This window comes from Panicum virgatum, chromosome 6K (genome assembly GCF_016808335.1).
Source record: "Panicum virgatum strain AP13 chromosome 6K, P.virgatum_v5, whole genome shotgun sequence".
Classification (NCBI taxonomy): Eukaryota; Viridiplantae; Streptophyta; class Magnoliopsida; order Poales; family Poaceae; genus Panicum; species Panicum virgatum.
In genome coordinates, this window is record NC_053141.1 from 47,076,857 (window position 1) to 47,083,236 (window position 6,380).

A 6,380-nucleotide genomic window follows, 5' to 3' on the forward strand; every position below is an offset into this window, starting at 1 on the left:
ATAACTGAATCGCACATGCATTAGGGTTTCGAAGCTCTAGGTCATCAATGGTGATTGGGCTCTATGTGAGTTTCTTGGCTTCAATCCTAGGACAATGGGAAATGGATCGGGGAGGGGAAATATTCACCGGCGTTGAGTAGGATACCAGCAAGGGCTTCAAGTCATCGGGGAAGGCTTGGAGTAGCTCGGGGTCGTCCTCCTTGCTTGAGGCTTGAAGGAGAAGATGAAGTGGAAGAATAACTCGTTGGGGAAGCTCCTCCCCAAGGAAGAAGATGAAGATCGGGGTGGTGCAGCTAGTCGGCGTCGTTCTCCGGCGTCCTCCGGTGGTGCTCCGACGAGGTGGAGGGGCTTCAATGGTGGGGAAGATGGGGGAGCTCCTACATGGCTTGGAGCTTGAGAGAGAAGGTGAGGGGAGTGAATGGGATGAGGGAGAGAGAGCACGGGGTGCTCTGGTGGAAGAGGGGGCGTGGCTGACGCGTGGGATCGGGGGTGCGACGTGGCGCCCAGACTCTGCGCGCACGACACGCAGCGAAGATGCACTAGCGGACCGTCCGCGAGTGTGGCGCGGACTGTCCGCGGGTAGGTGACGTGGCAGTGAAGTCGATGTGTTCAAGGTTGACCATGGTCGGCCACGTGGCAGAACTGCGGACCGTCCGCCGTATAGTGGCGGACTGTCCGCCACTGCCAAAAACAGTGTATTAACCTAAGGTTTAACTCTCTCCTTAAGGGTTGAGCTAATTATGTTTAAAGTTTAATGATGCACATGATGCCATATTTAATTAGCAAATCAATATAGGGCTGTTACATGTCGGAAAGCAACAGTATACATCTACCTCAAATTAGTCGGTGGGCAATGGAGTGTGACTCGGGGATTTTTCTTTTGTATACATTAGAGAAATTTGAAAATTGGAGAAAGATGTAGCGCACTTAGGTAAAACTGATACCTGATCACTCAAAAGGAGCAGGAGATCCTTCTTGAGCATTTTTTTTCTTTTTTTGAGGCGAAGTCCTTGAGCATTCACCCAACAGTATGACAAGGGTGAACTTGGCGGCCCTCCATTCCAGTTGCAGCACATGCAGGGTACGGCCGTGCGTAGACTGGGATATTTCTTGTCTAAAACTCTGAATTAATGTAACGCCTCTGCTGCCAACAAGAACCTGCATGCATTGCATGCATGGACCATCTTGGCATCGGGTGGCAACTAACAGCCACAGGCGATGGAGAAGAAGAACTGTATGTGGCACACACACACACACCAGCAACAGCAACTGCGGGCCACACAACTCAAACACTGCACCATCATCAATCATCTCGTCTTAACCCTGAATCAAGAATACTAGTAGTGGTTATGTTGGTGATTCGTCTGCAGAGATTTCGGCTTCAGCTTTTAAACGGCTGACGTGGTGGACCACCCTTGCGCACCGGCCATTTGGTATCTGCAGAGGGTGAGGCGTCTGTGGCGGACATCCGACGGTCGGTGCGAGGTCGACCCGGATCTGTCCTAGGTTCTTGACTTGTTGTCTTTTGCTTTCAGCTGGTTACCACAACAAATTAGGCCTGTTCTTCTGTTAACAACAGACGCCCCAGTCTGCGGCCATCTTACCGGATATCCAAGGAAACCTGAGGAAGATGGCGATGGTTTTGGCGTCGGTTCAGAATTTAGAGTTGAGACCGCGCCCGAGGGGATAGTGTTCCATCTGAACGGAGGTTCAAATTTACTTACTAAATCAGAGCACGCGTTTCAGACTTGGAGCTCATCTATCTGTCTGTACCAACCTCCAGCCATGTGGTGAGCGAGTGCACGGGTTGAGCTTCCAGGTACGGTGGTTGCGGCAACATGCATGCCAAAGGCAGCAGGCCTATGATCTAGTCGCAATTGCAAGGCCCAAACAAAGACGCGTGCGAATAAAAACTCGGGGAAGGACGGAGCAGGGTGAGGTAAAGACGAGGAGGACACGCGCTCGTGCATGGTGCCCGTGACTCTCGCGCATGTTCCGGCCGCCGGCGGCCTCCATCCCGGAACCGACCCAAGGGAAGGGAGCCTTGTCTGTTTCAATCTGTCTCCGACGAGCCACAATCACGGCGGTTGGCCGCCGTGGACGATCGAGTCCTACCGGGCCAGCCGGCAGTGTACTGTGCACAGCTGATACGAATGCGATGGGCACACGATACGAGTACGATATCTCGCACGGTCCGGACCCGGATGCCAATGGCTGGGCTGATCAGCCAGCCAGAATCAGCCCAGCCGGACCATCCGAACAGGCTCAACACAAGGCCCAAGCATGGTCCGGCCAATTCAGGCCGGCCCATATAAAACACAAGGCCCACAACTGCGGCCCTGCGTACGTAATGAGCGGCCCATTTAATGAACATGCACGTGTGCAGTGCCCACTGAATTGAAGGATTTGTTGGATATATAAAATAAATATGAAATGTAAATGGTATAGTACTAGTATCATCCGCAAAAAAGAAAAAAAAAGTGTCACACTAGTCTAGCTAGCACTAGCAGCATAAAACAGATGACGTACGACGCTAGCTAGCTTAGATGCATATGTACCTCTGATCGATCTCTTTTCTTTTAATTTGTAGGCAAACAAATGGGGGAGGTAGGATGATGCTTTCTAACCAATATTCTTCCGTCCATTATCTATCAAAAAAATACTTACAGTATCTACCAAAAGGGAAATAAAAGCCACAAATATAATATAATGTGCCATATTCTTTCATTACACTACTACAAAATTCTATTAACCGAAGCGCTTTAAAATTGCATCGAAAGCGGGCACATTAAAAAACCGCCTCAATTAATGCCTTCAATTAACCGAGACGGTCACTTTTTATTAACCGAGGCGGTTATAAAATATCGCCTCGCAAAATAGATTAACTGAGGCGGTCATCTTAGACATAACCGTCTCAGTAAATCAAGCCCAAACGCCCAAGCCCACATCAGCCCACTAACACCTCCAACATCAAATCCTAAATCACTTCAACCCCTCCCTCACTTCTGCAGCTACCATCTCTCTCCTCCCTCTCTCTCTACTCCCTCCCAGATCCGGATGCGGTGGATCCTCCTCACTTCAATCCCAAGGCATCCACCTCCAGGCTCCGGCCGGATCAGCGGCGGCGCGGCCGGATCCGCCGACGGCGGAGCCCGCGAGGGCGGCGCAGCGCTCGCGGCTCACTGCGGCGAAGCCCGCGGGGGTAGTGCCCACGGCCCGCGGCGGTCGAGGCGGAGCCCGCGGGTCAGCGGCCGGCGCCCGCGGGGACGGAGCTTGCGGGGTCGACGGCCGGCGGCGGCAGCCCCCGCGGCCTGAGGCCTGAGGCGGAGCACGCGGGGTGGTGCCCGCAGCACGCGGCGGCGGCGATGGGCTTGGCAGGCACCGCCAATCTGGGCTTTTTCTTTTTTTCTTAATTTTTTTATTAACCAAGGCGGGCAGCAAAACCTTCTCGGTTAATGCTCGATTAACCGTGACGGTAGCTCTGAGGCGGCTTTTAAAAACCGTCTCGGTTAATGCTTTTTGTCCGTCTCGATAAAGATTTGTGTAGTATTAATTTCTTAGGTTAAAATAGTTGTTCCATAAGGTAGTCCCTATTGCTAATTTGCTATACGCACACTGGCCAATAATTAGCCAATACTACTATATACTGCGTACAAGGTACGTACTAAGTAAGGTAGGTATAGCTGCTGGCCGCGGGTAGCATGCAACACATCAGACTTATTTACAGACGAGACAACGACTGCATGCAAACGCTGCTGCTGCTTTGCTTGGCCGGCCCGGCCGGGGATTCCTTTTGAGTTAATTTCTTGAATGCCATCAAAATTTATATCAATCTCTTCAATGTCACTGAAAATTAAGCTATCCCTTTGTTGCCATCAAAATTTAATGTTTTATCCCTTCAATGTCATTCCGTTCAATTCTGCTGTTAACATAACGGAAGCTACTGCGGACCCCACGTGTGAGTGAAAGGGAGGACTAAGGCCTCTGCTCGCGCCGCATCCCAACAGCGCCTCCGCTCGCTCCGCCCCGCCGCGCCATGGCCCCTGCTCCTCCTCCCTCCCTCCCCCCGGCGCGCTGCGCCGCTCCGCCATGGACCGCAGCCCGCCAGCAGCCGAGCTCGCGCAGGCCCGCCCGCACGCACGCGCGCCGAGCTCCGGTCACCGGCGGAGGGAGCAGAGAGGGGGCGCGGCGCCGAGGAAGGAGGCGCGGCGCGGCGAGGTGAGCCTAGGGATGGCAATGGGTACCCGAAACCCGAGTACCCGACGGGTTTTACCCGATAAGAAGGCGGGTATGGAATGATTTTTCTACCCGTGGGTATATTATTGGACAAAATCCTATACCCATTGGGTATGGCGGGTACGGGTGTGGGTTTATACTACCCATACCCGCCTACCCGTGGGTAAGAAATACCCGCAGGAAAAACAAATGAGCCTAAGTATCTAACTCATTTTAGCCCATATGACCTATGAATTTAGCTCAAATCCAATTAAATCCTCCTAGTATATATATTGTTGAACCCTCTCTAACTCATGTTAACCCATATGAGCCATTAACTTGTTGAAATGAAGCTTGTAATGATTTATTTTTCATGTGAATGTCTAATATTTATATGTAATACTCGGGTATGATTTCGGGTGTGGGTTACCCGACGGGTAAAAATTACCCGACGGGTACGGGTATGGAATCATTTTCTTACCCGTATGCGGGTACGGGTAACCCGACGGGTAAAATTTAATCCTAACGGGTACGGGTATGGGTGGCCACTACCCGACGGGTATATACCCGTTGCCATCCCTAGGTGAGCCGGCCGTGGCGCCCTGAGGCGAGCCGATGGGCAGAGGTCGAGGCAGGCCGAGCTCGAGCGCCCCCGAGCTCCAGGGAGGGCGTCGTGTGCGCTGCTGCCGTCGAGGCCACTCCGAATCGGCCGGGCCGACGCGCTATGGCCCTGCTCGCCGGAGGAGGATGCGGCCGGGTGCCGCCGCCGCAAAGAGCCTCCACCGCCACCCCCACGGTGACGCGCCGCCTGCTGAAGCCGTCGCGCGGCCACGGCCAGGGGGGAGCGGAAGCAGGCCTCTGCGCGCTCGCCGGCCGCTGCTCCGCTCTGGATCCGGCCGCCTACCATGGAAGGAAAGGAGGAGGGGCCGGCCGCGCGCCACTCCGGATTCGGCGCCGGCGAGGGTGGGCGGAGAGGGAGGGAGGGGGCAGAGGGAGGGAGCAGAGGGTCGGCGGCGCCCCGATCCAGTCGCCGGCGAGGTAGGGGGAGGACCGTCCCCGGCGATGGGTGAGGGAGCGCCGGCGAGGGAGGGGGAGGAGCGCCGGCGGCCGGCCCGCGTCGTGCCTCCGCGCGGAGAGGGAGCAGGGAGGGCGCCGGGCGCGAGCGCCATGGGGGCCGGCCGCGCGCCCCGCCATGGCGGGATAGAGGAGGCGTGGCGCGCCGGGAGGGAGGGAGGGAGGAGGAGCAGTGGCCATGGCGCGGCGGGGCGGAGCGAGCGGAGGCGCCGTTGGGGTGCGGCGCAAGCAGAGGCCTTAGGCCTCCCTTTCACTTACACGTGGGGTCCGCAGTAGCTTCCGTTATGTTAACAGCAGAATTGAACGGAATGGCATTGAAACAGATAAAACATTAAATTTTGATGGCAACAAAGGGATAGTTTAATTTTCAGTGGCATTAAAGGAATTGATATAAATTTTGATAGCATTCAAGGAATTAACTCGTTCCTTTTCCTTTCTCTCTGCGGATCGGATCGATCGACTACGGCGTCGTCGGCGTGCGCGTACGTGTCGGTACAGCTAGCTTGGTACAATTCCACTGCCAAAAGGGGCAGATCGGCTGCTGCGAAAGGCTGCTGCTGATTGCAGAGATAGATGCGTGCAGAGATATCAGAGCAGAGCCGCAGCGCCCAAAAGCCGACGACACCGTACCTACCGCGCCGGAGTACTGCATGTACCTGTATTCGATCGGCTCGGTCGTGTTCGTGTCGTCATACGTACTACTCATACTCAGCTCCATCCCCTCCGTAACACGCCCACAGGTGCGGTCCACAAATTAATGACAAATAAGCTCTACCACCATATATCTTTATTTTCTACTAGTATAGACGTATGTGCGACACGCACATGATTTAAAAACCTAATTAACTTTAATTTGAAAATGCATTGAATTATATATTAATTAAATTAATATTCAAATTAAACATCAAAAATATGTACCATGATAGACGCTACTGATATCTCATAGTATAGTTCGATACAAATTAAACATATATCTCGTAGTTTAGGTCGATACGAACCTATTGCAACAGAAACATAGATAAAATAATTAAGTGGTTGAGGTTTAAATATATAGAAATATATATTTAAATATTATTAACTCTATACTTCGA